Source organism: Bos taurus, chromosome X (assembly GCF_002263795.3).
Source record: "Bos taurus isolate L1 Dominette 01449 registration number 42190680 breed Hereford chromosome X, ARS-UCD2.0, whole genome shotgun sequence".
Taxonomy (NCBI): Eukaryota; Metazoa; Chordata; class Mammalia; order Artiodactyla; family Bovidae; genus Bos; species Bos taurus.
The window spans coordinates 42,617,324-42,636,728 of record NC_037357.1 but is presented as its reverse complement, the minus strand read 5'-3'; positions in this window follow the sequence as shown (position 1 = coordinate 42,636,728).

Here is a 19,405-nt window from a genome sequence, read left to right as displayed (position 1 = left end):
TAGAGACTCCACCAGAAAATTACTAGAGCTAATCAATGAATATAATAAAGTTGCAGGATATAAAATTAACACACACACATCCCTTGTATGCCTATACACTAACAATGGGAAAACAGAGAAATTAAGGAAACAATTCTACCACCATTGGAACGAAAATAAGAAAATACTTAGGAATATATCTACCTAAAGAAACAAAATATCTATACATATAAAACTATAAAACACTGATGAAAGAAATCAAAGAGGACACAAATAGATGGAGAAATATACCATGTTCATGGATCAGAAGAATCAATATAGTGAAAATGAGTATACTACACAAAGCAATCTATAGATTCAATGAAAATCCTATCAAGCTACTGACAGTAGTTTTCAGAGAACTAGAACAAAAAATTTAACAATTTGTATGGAAATACAAAAAAAATCCTTGAATAGCCAAAGCAATCTTGAGAAAGAAGAATGGAACTGGAGAAATCAACCTGCCTGACTTCAGGCTCTACTACAAAGCTTCAGTCATCAAGACAGTATGGTAATGGCAAAAAAACAGAAATATAGATCAATGGAACAAAATAGAAATCCCAGAGATAAATCCAGGCATGTATGAACACCTTATCTTTGACAAAGGAGGCAAGGATATACAATGGAGAAAAGACAATCTCTTTAACAAGTGGTGCTGGGAAAACTGGTCAACCACTTGTAAAAGAATGAAACTAGAACACTTTTTAACACTATACACAAAAATAAACTCAAAATGGATTAAAGATCTAAATGTAAGACCAGAAACTATAAAACTCCTAGAGGAGAACAAAACAAAACACTCTCTGACATAAATCATAGCAGGATCCTCTATGACTCACCTCCCAGAATATTGGAAATAAAAGCAAAAATAAACAAATGGGACCTAATTAAAATTAAGTCTTTGCACAACAAAGGAAGCAATAAGCAGGGTTAAAAGACAGCCTTCAGAATGGGAGAAAATAATAGCAAAAGAAGCAATGGACTAAGAATTAATCTCAAAAATATACAAGCAACTCCTGCAGCTCAATTCCAGAAAAAATAAATGACCCAATTAAAAAAATGGGCCAAAGAACTAAACAGACATTTCTCCAATGAAGACATACAGATGGCTAACAAACACATGAAAAGATGCTCAACATCACTCATTACAGATAAATGCAAATAAAAACCACAATGAGGTACCATTTCACGCCAGTCAAAATGGTTGCTGTCCAATAGTCTACAAGCAATAAATGCTGGAGAGGGTGTGGAGAAAAGGGAACCCTCTTACACTGTTGGTGGAAGTGCAAACTAGTACAGCCACTATGGAGAACAGTATGGAGATTCCTTAAAAAACTGGAAATAGAACTGCCTTATGACCCAGCAATCCCACTGTTGGGCATACACACCGAGGAAACCAGAATTGAAAGAGACACAGGTAGCCCAATGTTCATCGTAGCACTGTTTATAATAGCCAGGACATTGAAGCAACCTAGATGTCCATCAGCAGACGAATGGGTAAGAAAGCTGTTGTACATACACATAATGGAATACTACTCAGCCATTAAAAAGAATACATTTGAATCAGTTCTAGTGATGTAGATGAACCTGGGGCCTATTATACAGAATGAAGTAAGCCAGAAAGAAAAACACCAATACAGTATACTAACACACATACATGGAATTTAGAAAGATGATAATGATAACCCTATATGCGAGACAGCAAAAGAGACACAGATGTATAAAACAGTCTTTTGGACTCTGTAGGAGAGGGCGAGGGTGGGATGATTTGGGAGAATGGCATTGAAGCATGTATATTACCATATATGAAATAGATCACCAGTTCAGGTTTGATGCATGAGACCGAGTGCTCGGGGCTATGCACTGGGATGACCCAGAGAAATGGGATGGGGAGCAAGGTGAGAGGGTGGTTCAGGATGTGGAACACATGTACACCCATGACAGATCTATGTCAATGTATGGCAAAACCACTACAATATTTTAAAGCAATTAGTTTCCAATTAGAATAAATAAATTTATATTAAAAATAATAATAAAAATTTAAAAAACAGCCTTTTAGCAGCTAGTTTTTCCAACTATAGTCTGTCTATAAAAACTCTGTAACCCCTGTGCTGGGGCTCAGAGGTTGGAGTGTTAACTCCTCTGGGCCCATTAGCATTATAAACCTGAATTCTCCAACACTCCGAGTATGGTGCTTGGTTTCTCAATTACTAGTTTCTGCAACAATATAAGTAAAAAATTACCCACAAACCTGATGTGTATGTAGTTGGATCCTACATACTGTAGTGTGTATGCCTCTGTGTACATGTTGCTTTAAGCCCAGATGACTGAAAAGATCCATGCCAAAACTTTGTCATTCATCCTAGGGTTTTAAAATGGGGAAGGATTATTTTCACTGCTTACTTTATTTGTATTTACATACTTTTATTTTCACAATGACCATGGCTTACTTTTCAATTAAAAAATGATACTTTATATTGCAAATAAAATTCACAATGCACAGCACAGTATCTTTATGTTACATCAACCCCAAAGGGATACATGAATTGTCAAGCCTTCTGATGAGAAGTATAATATGGCAAGATGACTGACCCAAGCTTACATTCTATGAAGAAATACTAGACTTTAAGAAAAGCTTCCATTTGTTGAGAAGTAAGCTTTTCTTTTATTTCCCTGTTTCTTTTTTCATGTCCAAACAGAATGAAAGGATTAAGCTTATTTGGTATGTATAAAGTTCTTTATTCAAAATACAGTTCTTTTTCAAAAAACAGTGGTATTTTCTTACCACTGCATAATAGTTTTCCAATTTCTTAAATAAATATTCTATGTGCCTAGCATGTCATTTTCCTTCAGCTGTGTTAACACGTGATTTTTAACACTGAGTTTACAGAATATGGCATTTTCTGTTTCTGGTCATTTTCGCATATATACTGTGGGAGTGCATGCATTCTTTAAGAAATAAAATATATAATTCAGGACTCATGTATATATGTATTACGTTGCTCCCTGTATTCGGATTCAAAACCACTCCTACATGTTCTAGAAATCATTGATTTCTGCAAGTAGATAATTCCCTGAGCATTTTGTGGGGTAACATTTTACTGATGATGTCATCCTATACCCACATAATCGGTTTTTCTGAAGCAGTTCTGCTGAACAGACGGGGCTTATATCACTGTCTGCAGCAATGGAAGAGATTTTTTTTTTTTTAACTTCTCTGAATTTTTTTTAGGTATGATTTGGAGATCAAATTATCTCTCTTCCCCAGCTTTCTTGTTACCATCTGCAGTCAGTATACATTATGCACAGCACAAATCATCCCCAGTTCCCATTTCATTTGTGCACTTTCTCATAATGAAGGACAAAATTGATTTCAGAGTCATTGAGAGGGGCAGCTTTAGAAATTGATATTAGTTGAAGATTTGAGTGTGCTTTGTTCCCAAGAGTGGAAATTAGTTATCAATTTTGATTAAAATCTGTAATAGTTGCAATAAAAATGAAGCAAATTTACTTAAAAAGATAAATTGATTGTCTCTGTCCAAGAAACTGCCCAAATAAACAGAACCTATTTTACTTAAATATTTTCATGTTAATGTATTTGTACACATAAATCTTATACTTACAGGTAATTTCAGAAGCACATTATATGTATAGATAAAAAAGCACTTATTCCAGAAACTATGTACAATTTATGTGCACACAGGAAATTACTACACAATATTCACTTCAGGAATCTGTATTTTGAAAGAAGACAATGTCATAGATGAATGCCCTGCAAATTATTCTATAGTAAACCTGGAGAAAGTCAAAATGAAAATATGATATCAGATGTTATAAAAATAACCATGAAATCCCTACAAATGCTACAGCACACCTATATTTCTTTGATGTCAGCATTCATGAATTATAATTTGTATATAAGCATGGACTTATTCTTGTCAGAGCTCAAATATTATTAGATCATTCCAATCCGACTTTTGCCATGCAAATTGCTAATGCAATATCATAGCTAAAAGTTACATAAAGCCACCAGAGTACTACTATTATAAAACTGTAAAAATGCAGAGTTACTCAAATCAGAAGCCATTTATAACTCTGCTATTTCAGCTAAAATACATTACAAATTTTCCTTTTTTGACCAAGTTGAGGAAATATATATGTACTATGAAGATGACACCTTTTACAAGGAATAAACTTTTAATATTTAGGAATTAGATTCCTGTATAAGGATTATTAATGATGGTAAGGTAATCAGTCCTTGATCTGTCATCTCCCAAGTTCCCTTATGCTACTCAATAAAAGACAAAACTAGCAAAAGTATTGAAAACAAAAGATTTGGAACAATTCAGTTGCTTGCCAGGGTATGGGGTGATCTCCAACTAGCTTTCACACCAGGGGAGCTAGGCAGACAAACGTATATATTGGTTGTCTAAATTAGTCCACCACTGAAGAAAAACAGCACAGAGAGCAAAGGTGTAGTCTTTTACTTTGCCCTCCCCAGCCCACGCCTGTCTTACTTACCCATAGGTTTGTAGCAGTCATCTGTTCAGACAGTTCCTAAAACAGCCAGAACTGCTTCATTCTCACAAGCCCAAAGGTTACTTTCTCTCTGCATCGATTTAGAAAGAATAATATATATATACAGCACATATATAAGGGCCATAGAAGCAGAACACACTGTTAATTAATTACAGCTTTTCTACATATAGTAAAAGAAGAATGACATACAATCTAGTGTATAAATTGCTCCCCTCATAAGAAAAAAAAAAACAAATAAATGAATAAAACTCTGCAGTGAATATACTGCAATGTTTCCCTCAGTTCAATAGAGCTGTGTCTTTTGGTAGCCTACTGCCCTGCCACTCACTAGCTATATGGCATTGATCAAGCTGTTTAACCCTTCTGAGCATCAGTTTCATCTTTAAAACGAATATAAAATGACTCTCAGTTGTATGTGAACATAGAGAAATATATATTTAAGTGCCTAACATAGAATTTGGTTTATAAGTGCCCAATAAATATTATTCTCCCTTCTTGTGACATAAACTAATAATATTTGCAAGATTGTTGGGTGTATAGTTTATGTTGGACATGAACTGTGATCCAATAATCTCACTTTGCAGAATCTAGCTTAAGGAAATAATCAGATTTTTAAAACTCTTATCTCATATAGATGCTTCCTGCAACATGATTCAGAATAGTACAATGTAAATATTCTAAATAGCAAAAATAGACAAATATGATGAAATATAGAAAGGCCATTAAAAATATGATTGTGAGAAGTTTTCAGTAGCATGAAAAAATGTTAAATTTGTAATGTTGAAAAGTAATATAAATATTTTATACAAGGAAAAATGCATTACAAATAACAGAAAATAAAATAGTAAAATGTTAATGTTTGCTTTCAGTGGTAGGAAATAGGGTTATTGTATTCAGATAAATACTTTCCTGTTATATTCAAATTTTCTAGAATAAAGATATATATTTTACTTTTACAATTAAAATTCTATTTAAATAAATGCAGGAGAATAGAAATTATTTGTCTCAGAGTATGATTTTACCTGCATTTTACTCTAAACACCTGTATTAGTCTACTAAGACTGCCATAACAAAGTACTACAGATTGGGTGGCTTAGTCCTGGAGGCTATAAGTCCAAGATCAAGGTGTTGGGAGGGTTGGTTTCTTCTGAGGTCTCTCATATTGACTTGTATACGGCTGTGTCCTAATTTCTTCTTATTATATGGACACTGTTCATATTGCATTAGATTCATATTAGATTAAGGCTAACCCTAATGATCTCATGTTAACAATGATTTATTTAAAGACTATCTCCAAATCCAGTCACATTCTAAGATACTGGAATTTAGGACTTCAAAATAATGTATTTGGAGGAACATATTCAGTCCATAATAACACTTATTAGATAATTTACCTGACCTAATTTTTTATTTCATAAAGAAGTCAATTATAAGAGACAAAGTATAGATAACATGATTTACTGAAGTCAACAGATTTGCTTTTTTATCCCAACTCTGTCACTTGGTAACTATAAGACTTTGGTCACGATAGTCAAGCACTCTGAGTCTCAGCTTCCTGACCTGAAAAATGGGGGTTATAACATGTCTTATAGGTTTCTTGTGAATATTAAAATACTTTACATAAGGCAAATATCAAAATATCTAATAAAAGCAAATATTAAACAAATTTGACTTCCTTTTCCTTTTCTCCCTTTAGTGAGGACTGCTTCAATATCATCTCAACTGGAGACATTTTTCAAATTCATCCTTTTTTTCCTGACCTTTTTCTCAGAGACAAAACCCTCTATCCATGTTCTCAGTTCCACTAACTCCAGTCCCCATTGTTGCTTGACTCCATAAAAATAAATTTGAATTCATATATCAGGTCTTTCACTCACTGCCTGTGTGATCTTGGGATAGTCAGTTAACTTCTCTGAGTTCATTCCTCATATGTAGAATGAGGGTAATGATACCTATCTCATAGGTTTGTTGTGCCTGGAATTGTTATCCAGCTTCTGTAAATATTTTGCTAAAATAATATTGATAATAAAAACATTTGTTGAGCATTTATGTATTATATAGTGTGCCAAATATTTTACATATTTTGTTTGATGGAATTTTAACAAGAACTGTACCACATGGCTTAATACATTATTTTTTATTTTGTGTAACTTACAGTAACATGGCCTTTTCTAGCCTTTAGCCAAATAAATTTTATTAATGAAAGAGTAAAAAATTGACATTAAAATATCCAGAAAATAAAGTGCAAGCATTCTTGATATATATATTTCATTCCCACATTTAATACAATGTTATAGAAATATTTTCTTGTAAGAATGAAGAATAACATTTCTATATTCCCTGATGTCCTCACTTCTAATGAAAGAACAAAAGGCAGCCTGGGTCATGAGAGATCAGCATCACAAGAGTGGAAAGTTAGAAAAAGTGCTAAGGATATAAACCATTCTTTGTTTATCTAAAAATTAGTTATATTCAGATACATATATACACACAGAAGCAAAAGGTGTTCTTTCATTGATGTTGGACATTTTAATTTTTTCTGCATTTTTTTCAGCTTCTATTTTTCTTCCATCAAAATATCCTTCTGGGGTCCATTCTCAATAATGAATATTTATTATGAGGATAGTAGACAAAATAAAATTTAAACTTTAATCTGTCATTCTAAATAACAGAGGTGTAGCTCATATATTGTTTTCAGTTCAGTTCAGTTCAGTCACTAAGTTGTGTCTGACTCTTTGCTACCGGACTGTAGCAGTCCAGGCTTCCCTGTCCATCACCAACTCCCAGAGCTTACTCAAACTCATGTCCATAGAGTAGGTGATGCCATCTGACTATCTCATCCTGTGTCATTCCCTTCTCCTCCTGCCTTCAATCTTTCTCAGCATCAGGGTCTTTTCCAATGAGTCAGTTTTTCGAATAAGGTGGACAAAGTTTTGGAGTTTCAGCTTCAGCATCAGTCCTTCCAATGAATATTCAGGACTGATTTCCTTTAGGATGGACTGATTGGATCTCCTTGCAGTCCAAGGGACTCTAAAAGTCTTTTCCAGTCTGTTCAAAAGCAGTTAATAAGACAATGGCACCTGCCATTTTGGATATTATGTACCACCCAAATGACATTGTGTTGAAAAGGAAATATGCAAACTGTGCATCTTTCTGCACAGTGCAAATATTTGAAGACTAATACTGACCACAAGAACATCTTAAGGAAAACTAAGTTGCTTTTTCAGTTCATCTTCTGTCTTCACTTTGAGCTCATAGTAAAAGCCTTAGTAACACACTTCTTCAGCAGTGACTAATTTCTTTTACCTCTTAAATATCTTTTATATATATTCTCTACTCTATTCACACCATCCTCCATGATTCAACCACCATGACATTTCTAAAATTCAAAGCATGTGCCTACCACATTTAAAACTTATTAATCACCCTTCTCACCACCATTACCTTTAGTATAAATTTCAAATTCTTCAGCTGGCAAGGAAGGCCCTTCATGTTCTCACTCCTGCAAATCTCACTTGCCTTTCCTTTGTCTCACCATGCTGTTTTCACAAAAACTCTTTGCCTCAGCTCTTTTGAACATGTTGCAATGCTGTCCTTCAGATGTCAGAATGGCTTGTATCCTCAAATACTTTTCTAGTCAAATACTTTGTTCCAGGGCTCAGGACAGGGTGAGTCAAACAAGGCATCCAGGACACAAAATTTAAGGAAATGCTCACTTTCAAGCTTGTATAATTGCAAGATTAACAACTGAGAGTGAGTGCCTCCTTAAACTGTATGCTTTAAGTGACTCCCATTCCTCAACTTAGTACCAGCCTTCTCAGTTACACCCCTTAACCACTCCATGGCTCAACTGTTACCAAACACAAGTTCATGTACCTGGTGTACTATGAGGCCAAACAAATTTAAAGGTCAGAGTGAGAAAGTTTTGTTGCAGGACCAAGCAATGAGAACAGATGGCTCATGTTCAAAACAACAACAACAAAACCCTAACTCCTCAACAGTTTTCAGAAAAGCTTTTTTAAAAGGCCAAGTAAGGGAAGGGTGTCCCAAGGTATGTGATCAGCTTGTGTACAATTCTCTGATTGACAGTAATCAATCCTTAGGCACCATAAGGTCTGGGGGCTACTGCTAATGATCAAGTATTTCCTTTCTTCCACTTGGTGGTGGTTTTAGCACCTGAAAAACTCAGGAAAGAGGCATCATGTGTTGTTATCTATGTAGTTCAGAGAGGAGCTAAAATAGAGGATATGGGGGAGAGGTCTGTCCCAGAAAGGGCTCACAGGGTCCTTCTCAGTTACACAACATATCTTCCCCACCTTTTTTTTAATTTCCTCATGGAATTAATCAACTTGTGACATATATATTTACTTACAAATTTGTCAGTTTTTTCTGCCTCCAATACAATATAAGCTCTATGAGAACAAGACTTTTAAGTTTTATAGTGCTGTGTATCTAGTGCATAGGATACTGTCTAGAACATAGTAAGTACTCAATACATATTTGTCAAATGAAGGTAGTGCAAATCTACTTGTAATTTCCACAATCCCTTCTCTACCACTTAAATATGCTGTTCTATCTGATCTCATTTCTTCACAGCAAATAGGAGGAGAAAAAATGAAAATAGTGACAGGTTTTATTTTCTTGGGCTCCCAAATCACTCTAGATGGTGACTGCAGTCATGAAATTAAAATTTGCTTTCTCCTCAGAAGGAAACCTATCACAAACCTAGACAGGATATTAAAAAGCAGAGACATTACCTTACCAGCAAAGGTCTGTAGAGTCAAAGCTATGGTTTTTCCAGTAGTCATGTGCATATGTCAGAGTTGGACCCGAAAGAAGGCTGAACACTGAAGAATTGATACCTTTGAACTGTGTTGTTGGAGGAGACTCTTGAGAGTCCCTTGGATTGCAAGGAGATCAAACCAGTCAATCCTGAATACTCATTGAAAGGAATAATCCTGAAGCGTCAATATTTTGACTACCTGATGTGAACAGCTGACTCATTGGAAAAGACCCTGATGGTAGGAAAGATTGAAGGCAGGAAGAGAAGGAGATGGACGACATAGGATGAGATGGTTGGATGGCGTCATCAACTCAGTGGACATGAGTCTGAGCAAACTCTGGGAGATAGTGAAGGACAGGGAAGCCTGGCGTGCTACAGTCCATAGGGTCTCAAAGACCCACACGCAATTTAGTGACTGAACAACAATAACAACTTCCAGAAATGCCTTCCCTACCTCAATATGTCAGGTTAACTCCTACAAGCTCTTGTGAATTGACTCAAGTCACTTTCTCTTGGAAGCCTTCCCTAACTTTCATTAAGCTTAATTAAGTTCCCTTTCAGCAACACTTAATACTGTCACAATGTATGATGACTGTGTGTCTTGTCCATAGTCCCAACTAGACTGTGATTTCCTTGAAGGCAGTGAATCCCTGACCAGGTCAGCTTGGTATAATATAGTGTCTGAAGACACTGAGACAGAAGCTTGCATTCTGACTTAGCTACTTGTTCAGTGGACAAATCACTTAATCTCAGTGCACATCAGTCTCCTTATCTGAAAAAATGAGGACAATTATGCAAGCCTTATATAGAGGTTGTGAAGGTAAAATGAAGATGTGTACATAAAAAAGCTTAGCATTTTGCCCAACATATAATACTCATTTAAAAATGGTAAATATTATTTTCTCAACCACCCCTCACAAGCACTTAAAAGAATCCCAGTTATAGGGTAGGTGCTCATATGTGTTTAAATCAAGGAATAGCTTCTTCACACTGTATTTACAGGTTGTTGTAATTGTTCAGTCACTCAGTTGTGTCTGACTCCTTGTGACCCCATGGAATGCAGCATGCCAGGCTTCCCTGTCCTTCACCATCTTCTGGAGCTTGCTCAAACTTGTGTCCATTGAATCAGTGATGCCATCCAAACATTTCATCCTCTGTCATCCCCTCCTCTTCCTGCCTTCAATACTTCCCAGCATCAAGGTCTTTTCTAATGAGTCAGGTCTTCTCATGAGGTGGCCAAAGTATTGGAACTTCAACTTCAGTATCAGTCCTTCCAATGATTATTCTGCACATGTCCTCACAATTTAACATTGTAGATCTTCCTTTGCATGGTATTCTAGAGTCAGCTCATCCCAGCTTACAAGAGCTTGAATGTGTGCATCTCTTCTCAATTCTGTGTTTAATATTGTCTTATTATTAGCTTGAAGTCAACAATGATGGGAGAATTTACACAATGTAAATCATTAAATGTTATAAATTAGGGCTTCCCCTTTCCCCTCCCAAATCAGTGTATTGGTCCACCTTTGGTCAGCAATATAAGAAGGAATAGTGAAGATAGTACAGATGATAATGAGTGGAATTTATATAAATTGTGGCAAAGTCTACTAGACTACTACATGTCCAAGTCTAGGTAAGATAATAAGATCATCTAGGTAAAAAACATTGGCTTTTTATAATTCAAATATATTGTAACAAAAAGCATGTTTAACAAAGAAGCAAAGTGAATCATGCTAGACATATTAATTATATGGCGTCTGAAAAGGAGTAAAATTTGTTTAAAGGTAAAATAGCATGATGTGATGAGTTTATAAAATCTCCCTAGGAGATATCTGTGTGATCTAGAGCTAGAGAAGAATATGGCATTTGGGTTTCAGGTAATACAGAAATACTGTCTCTCTTGATTAAAATCAATTATCCAGGTCTGATGAGTTTGAAGGCCTTTCTAGAAGCATAGTATAATGGACACTATAGTAGCCATATCACTCTCTAATCTCAAGCCTATCACTTGACTTAAACCTATCACTATCAAAATAGATCACAAATAAAATGGGATAAGATTTTATGTCTTGGTGAGACAATTGTGAGGATCAAATGCAATGGTGTTTTGAAAAATTTTTGATGAATCTTAACATGCTAATTTAAATTATTAATATGATGATGAGGCTGTGACTGATTTTATGGTCTTTGTTTCATTTTACTATCAGATTAATTGTCTGGTGAATTAATTTCTGCCTCACTAGGAGGCAAGCTGGTAAAATTGGTAATGACTAATGAACTCTGTTAAGAAAGCTGAGCACCGAAGAATTGATGCTTTTGAACTGTGATGTTGGAGAAGACTCTTGAGAGTCCCTTGGACTGCAAGGATATCCAACCAGTCCATTCTAAAGGATATCAGCCCTGGGTGTTCTTTGGAAGGAATGATGCTAAAGCTGAAGCTCCAGTACTTTGGCCACCTCATGTGAAGAATTGACTCATTGGAAAAGACTGTGATGCTGGGAGGGATTTGGGGCAGGAGGAAAAGGGGACGACAGAGGATGAAATGGCTGGATGGCATCACTGACTCGATGGACGTGAGTTTGAGTGAACTCCGGGAGATGGTGATGGACAGGGAGGCCTGGCGTGCTGTGATTCTTGGTATCACAAAGAGTCGGACGTGACTGAGTGACTGAACTGAACTGAACTGAATGAACTCTGACAATAAATATTGGCATTATAAAAATAAAATATACTCAATCTACATCAATTTTATTTTTTAATCATAGTGACCAACAGAGACCTCAGAAGTTCTCTCTTTATAGCCGTTGGTTGAGAGAAATTATTCTTCTATCATGATATCTCTAATACCCGCTTCGAATAGTAGTTCTGAAAAGGGAAGTGGAAAGAAAATTACTTGTTGGAAGAAAGCCTCATTGCTCCCTTATACTGCAATGTTTTTAGCCATATTTATTGTAGATTTTGTCAGATTATAAAAGAATTGTAGATTTATTGGAGAGCTGACTTTAATTCCACTTGTCTTTGTTGCAAAAATAGTCCCTACCTTCTCATAGTTTCCCATCTAAAGCAGGCATCAGTGATTTAGAATAGCTATACAAACACTAAACCTGATCATAAAGGAAGGGAATGTAGTTGGTGTGTTATTATACAGAGAAACAGGATAAGCAACAGAACCAACAAAAGAAAAAAGAATTTCTCATTTAGATTTTGCATTACCTAGGAGCCTGACTTCTGGTTCAATACTCAGCTCTGTTACTGGCACAATACACTGCCTTGGGCAAATCACTTAATCCCCTGTGTGCTTGACTCTGTGAAGAGAGTGAAGAAAAGACACAGCTTAAAGTTTATGCAACACTTAAGATTCCTGAAAGCAGAATGTGACAGCACATTCACACACACACACACACACACACACACACACACATATATATATATATAATGCAGTGGCTTAAAATATTGATTAAAATGCAACAGCATTTGTCTAATGTCTTCTGAATTATGTCAAAATTCAGATACCTTCAAAATCTCTGGCATAGTAATTATCTTTGATAATTATTCCCCATCCAGTCTCCAGTCGTTTTTTTTTTTTTTTTTTTAATCAAAGAAGCTTTAAAAATCAAGGACAGATCAATTGATCGAGATTCATAAAGTCTTCCAAGTGAGGTAAAGATAATTCTTGCTTTGTAAATGGAAAATGATTAAGATCAGAGTATTAATAGAAGGCTACAAAACAATATGAATTTCTGTCAAAATTCTCATGCATATTTTCTGCAAAGATTTAGAAAAAATAGAATCCCATGGATGAGTAATATTAGTATATACAATGTTATTTGGAATTATTGTTAAATTGTTCAGATCACTAAGGTACTTTTCAGTAAATTACAACCATTTTGCCAGTATAGTAGAATCCTGACACTGAATGCTTCTCAGAGCATTCAGTTTGTGTAGGACAAACCACCATGAGTTTCCTACTATATTTTAATGTTTTCAGAAAATATTCATATGTCATGTGTTAACATATATGATTTTAACTTTTACATACCATGGCTTATAAGACCATTTATAGTGGGTAGGCATCTAGTTTCACTGCTACTTACGAGTTGTACCGGTGTAAAATGCCTTACTCTTTTGGTGAAACATAATCCTAATTATTCTCTAAACTATAATATTTAATCCCTTTTAAAAGTATTCTTTCAAAATTCACAAAAAAAGCAGTATGTAAAAATAAGATACAAAATAGTTATTTTAGCTGCCTTAAGGCAGCATCATACTCTCACAATCCCAGAAAGACAGTGCTTAATCCTTGCCATCAGAATCTCCAGAGAAGAAGAAATTACAACTTTTCTTTAAATTACGTACAACTGATCAAGTTTCCACTCTATAGTCTTTGGAGCTGAATGCAGGGAGACTAAGTATGGCAGTTTGAAATTTCTAGCCATATTCAAACCCAAACTAATAAGTCTAGAACTTGACAATAAAATAACATGTGTCCCCAGTGACAAGATGAATTTGTTTCATGAATTCCGATATAATATCCTTACACATAAAATGGCAAAATCTTGTTTTGGTAAATCTGGTTCATTTAGTAGAAACAAGGAAGCTATAAGACACATACCAGAAAAGCCTAATTTAGAGGATTATCCTAATGGTGTAAAGCAAAGAAAAATCACAACTGGTTTTCCAAGATGCAGTACAAATAACAGTTCTCCAAATGCTTCAAAGTTTCCTTTTTATCCACAGAACAAAGAATAACAGTGAGTAAATGACACATGCATGTCAAGATTCAGATTTCATCAATATGATTGATGCTTATTTGCTTTAGTCTAAACCAAGGATTCTTAAAAAAAAATTCTCCTTTAGGCATGAATGCTAGATTGGCTTAACTGATAACTTGGGAGTAGTTTCATGTACAAAATGTATTCACTGCTTCTTGTATTTATTCATTCATTTGAAACAGTTTTGAGGCAGTCTCGACATTTATTACACTTAGAATTTTACATAACTGTCATGTTTATAATTTCTTCTTTTCCATTCCATCTATATTTCTTTATCCTTCCACCAGTTCAGTTCAGTCACTCAGTCGTGTCCGACTCTTTGAGACCCCAAGAATCGCAGCACGCCAGGCCTCCCTGTCCATCACCAAATCCCGGAGTTCATACAGACTCACGTCCATCGACTCAGTGATGCCATCCAGCCATCTCATCCTCTGTCGTCCCTTTCTCCTCCTGCCCCCAATCCCTCCCAGCATCACAGTCTTTTCCAATGAGTCAACTCTTCACATGAGGTGGCCAAAGTACTGGAGTTTCAGCTGTAGCATCATTCCTTTCAAAGAAATCCCAGGGCTGATCTCCTTTAGAATGGACTGGTTGGATCTCCTTGCAGTCCAAGGGACTCTCAAGAGTCTTCTCCAACACCACAGTTCAAAAGCATCAATTCTTCAGTGCTCAGCCTTCTTCACAGTCAAACTCACACATCCATACATGACCACAGGAAAAACCATAGCCTTGACTGGACGGACCTTTGTTGGCAAAGTAATGTCTCTGCTTTTGAATATGCTATCTAGGTTGGTCATAACTTTCCTTCCAAGGAGTAAGCGTCTTTTAATTTCATGGCTGCAGTCATCATCTGCAGTGATTTTGGAGCCCCCCAAAATAAAGTCTGACACTGTTTCCACTGTTTCCCCATCTATTTCCATGAAGTGATGGGACCAGATGCCATGATCTTCGTTTTCTGAATGTTGAGCTTTAAGTCAACTTTTTCACTCTCCACTTTCACTTTCATCATGAGGCTTTTTAGTTCCTCTTCACTTTCTGCCATAAGGGTGGTGTCATCTGCATATCTGAAGTTATTGATATTTCTCCTGGCAATTTGATTCCAACTTGTGTTTCTTTCAGTCCAGCGTTTCTCATTATGTACTTTGCATATAAGTTAAACAAGCAGGGTGACAATATACAGCCTTGATGAACTCCTTTTCCTATTAGGAACCAGTCTGTTGTTCCATGTTCAGTTCTAACCATTGCTTCCTGACCTGCATACAAATTTCTCAAAAGGCAGATCAGGTGGTCTGGTATTCCCATCTCTTTCAGAATTTTCCAAAGTTTATTGTGATCCACACAGTCAAAGGCTTTGGCATAGTCAATAAAGCAGAAATAGATGTTTTTCTGGAACACTCTTGCTTTTTCCATGATCCAGTGGATGTTGGCAATTTGATCTCTGGTTCCTCTGCCTTTTCTAAAACCAGCTTGAACATCAGGAAGTTCATGGTTCACATATTGCTGAAGCCTGACTTGGAGAATTTTAAGCATTACTTTACTAGCATGTGAGATGAGTTCAATTGTGCAGTAGTTTGAACATTCTTTGGCATTGCCTTTCTTTGGGATTGGAATGACAACGGACCTTTTCCAGTCCTGTGGCCACTGCTGAGGTTTACATATTTGCTGGCATATTGAGTGCAGCCTTTCACAGCACCATCTTTCAGGATTTGAAATAGCTCAACTGGAATTCCATCACCTCCACTAGCTTTGTTTGTAGTGATGCTTTCTAAGGCCCACTTGACTTCACATTCCAGGATGTCTGGCTCTAGGTCAGTGATCACACCATCGTGATTATCTGAGTCATGAAGATATGTTTGTACAGTTCTGTGTATTCTTGTCACCTCTTCTTAATATCTCCTGCTTCTGTTAGGTCCATACCATTTCTGTCCTTTATCGAGCCCATCTTTGCATGAAATGTTGCTTTGGTATCTCTGATTTTCTTGAAGAGATCTCTAGTCTTTACCATTCTGTTGTTTTCCTCTATTTCTTTGCATTGATTGCTGAAGAAGGCTTTCTTATCTCTTCTTGCTATTCTTTGGAACTCTGCATTCAGATGCTTATATCCTTCCTTTTCTCCTTTGCTTTTTGCTTCTCTTCTTTTCACAGCTATTTGTAAGGCCTCCCCAGACAGCCAGTTTGTTTTTTTGCATTTCTTTTCCATGGGAATAGTCTTGATCCCTGTCTCCTGGACAATGTCACGAACCTCAGTCCATAGTTCATCAGGCACTCTATCTATCAGATCTAGGCCCTTAAATATATTTCTCACTTCCACTGCACTTTGATGGAGCAGCAGTGAAGAGATACCCCACGCCCAAGGTAAGAGAAACCCATGTAAGATGGTTGGTGTTGCAAGAGGGCATCAGAGGGCAGACACACTGAAACCATACTCACATACTCATACTCACTAGTCAATCTAATCACAGTAGGACCACAGCCTTTTCTAACTCAATGAAACTAAGCCATGCCCATGGGGCAACCCAAGATGGGCAGGTCATGGCGGAGAGATTTGACAGAATGTGGTCCACTGGAGAAGGGAATGGCAAACTACTTCACTATTCTTGCCTTGAGAACCCCATGAACTGTATGAAAAGGCCAAATGATAGGATACTGAAAGAGGAACTCCCCAGGTCAGTACGTGCTCAATATGCTACTGGAGGTCAGTGGAGAAATAACTCCAGAAAGAATGAAGGGATGGAGCCAAAGCAAAAACAATACCCAGCTTTAGATATGACTGGTGATAGAAGCGATGCTCAATGCTGTAAAGAGCAATATTGCATAGGAACCTGGAATATCAAGTCCCTGAATCAAGGCAAACTGGAAGTGGTCAAACAAGAGATGGCAAGAGTGAATATCAACATTCTAGGGATCAACGAATAAAAATGGTCTGGAATGGGTGAATTTAACTCAAATGACCATTATATCTACTGCTGCAGGCAGGAATCCCTCAGAAGAAATGGAGTAGCCATCATGGTCAACAAAAGAGTCCAAAATGCAGTACTTGGATGCAATCTCAAAAACGACAGAATGATCTCTGTTCGTTTCCAAGGCAAACCATTCAATACCACAGTAATCCAAGTCTATGCCCCACTGAGTAATCCTGAAGAAGCTGAAGTTGAACTGTTCTATGAAGACCTACAAGACCTTTTAGAACTAACACCCAAAAAAGATGTCCTTTTCATTATAGGGGACTGGAATGCAAAAGTAGGAAGTAAAGAAACACCTGGAGTAAAAGGCAAATTTGGCCTTGGAATAGGGAATGAAGCAGGGCAAAGACTACTAGAGTTTTGCCAAGAAAATGCACTGGTCATAACAAACACCCTCTTCCAACAACACAAGAGAAGACTCTATTCATGGACATCACCAGATGGTCAACACCGAAATCAGATTGATTATGTTCTTTGCAGCCAAAGATGGAGAAGCTCTATACAGTCAGCAAAAACAAGACCAGGAGCTAACTGTGGCTCAGATCATGAATTCCTTATTGCCAAATTCAGACTTAAATTGAAGAAAGTAGGGAAAACCACTAGACCATTCAGGTATGACCTAAATCAAATCCTTCCCCCAATATACTGTTATTTTCATCCCACTCTTTGTCTAAACCTTTAATCAGTCACTTTATACTCAGTAAGGGAATCATCCAAATAATCATCTCAACTATTTTAATTCTATTGCTTATGTTACATATCACCCACTCAAGACATCATCATAAAGCAGTTTTTAACCATACATCTTAATTTCCTAGGAAGTATAAAAAGCTTCCCGTTACTCCTACATACACACAACTATTCTCATTCCCATTCATTCTCTCTGTCTCTACTTCTCTCTCTGCCTTCCACCCTTCCTGCCTCTCACCATCTTTTTATCTCTCCCCAAGAAGTTCTCTTATAAGTTGTGTTGGGAAAGATTATTTTCCAGAGGTACTAATAGAAAATCGGACAAATAATGTCTTAAATATGTAAGAGTCTATTTTTCTCACTTAAAAAGTTATCAATAAGTAAACAGTCCAAGGTTGGTAATGTGGCCTCACTATGCCAAGCTGCCTCCCTTTCTCTGCATTGTTAACTACAGGCAGATGGATAAGGGAAAAATACTCACTGCAGGTGAGTCTCTCTCTCTCTCTCTCTCTCTCTCTCTCTCTATATATATATATATATATATATATATATAATAAACAGATATATCATATCTATATATGATATATACATATATATATATCAGATAAACAGTAGCTCTCTTGGAAGACAGCTTGGGTAAAATTCTGCATATATCTCACTAGCCAGAACAAGGTTACAATGGCATGCCTAATGGTAAGGGGGTCTGGTAAATGTATTAATAGCTTTCCTTCCTGAAAATGAAAAACACACTATGTCAGTACCCCCCCCCCAATATAGCCCTATTAGCAAGGAAGAAAAGAAGAATTTTTAAAAGAATTGATATTAGATAGGCAATTAGCAACAGTTCTTACAAAGATAAGAGAAAAAAATAGCTTAGTCCTCCAAAACATACAAGAGGTTCAGTTAAGAATGAAATATAGTTTTTACTGGGAAAAGAACTTGTCAACGGACTGAGCAAGGGATGTTTTCCTCTCTTAGTTCTCTATTTTTTTTTTAATAGATTAGAAAATGTGAGATTGAGATTAGAAGTCCTAAAAATTGGCCTATGCTGCTCTTGGTGTATAATACCTCCTCTAAGCTACTATTAACATAACAGAGGGAAATGGAAGACAGATCACCTACTTCTTCGTATATTTTTCTAGTTATTATGTTGCTTCTTTCAAGTTATGGACAATTTGTAAATATATGAACATTTAAAAAATATTCTCTAATTTGGCCATGACTGATTATAATCAGCATGAAAGATGAGAACCTAACACTGAACCTCAAAGATAAACAGGACCATGATATGAAGAGAAGAGGCTACTCCAAGTATAGGAAACAGGTTTATAAAGGGCTCACACTTACACAAGACCTTGAATTTTCTGATTTAACATTTGTACATGTCTGATTTCATCCACAAGCTTCAATCAAAGAATGATGTGATACAGAAGAAAGAAAATAGAAATGTCATACACCAATCCAGAATCCAAAGCATCATTACTCACTGGCAGCAGGCAGCATTCATAGCTCCAGTGCTACCTGGGGCAGTCCAAAAATCTGTAGGCACTGCATGAAATAAAAAGAGGTCACATCCCTGCTATTTTCTGTTCCCATTAAAGTAACTGAAGACAAATTTTTTCTTGCTAACTAGTACTCTCTGC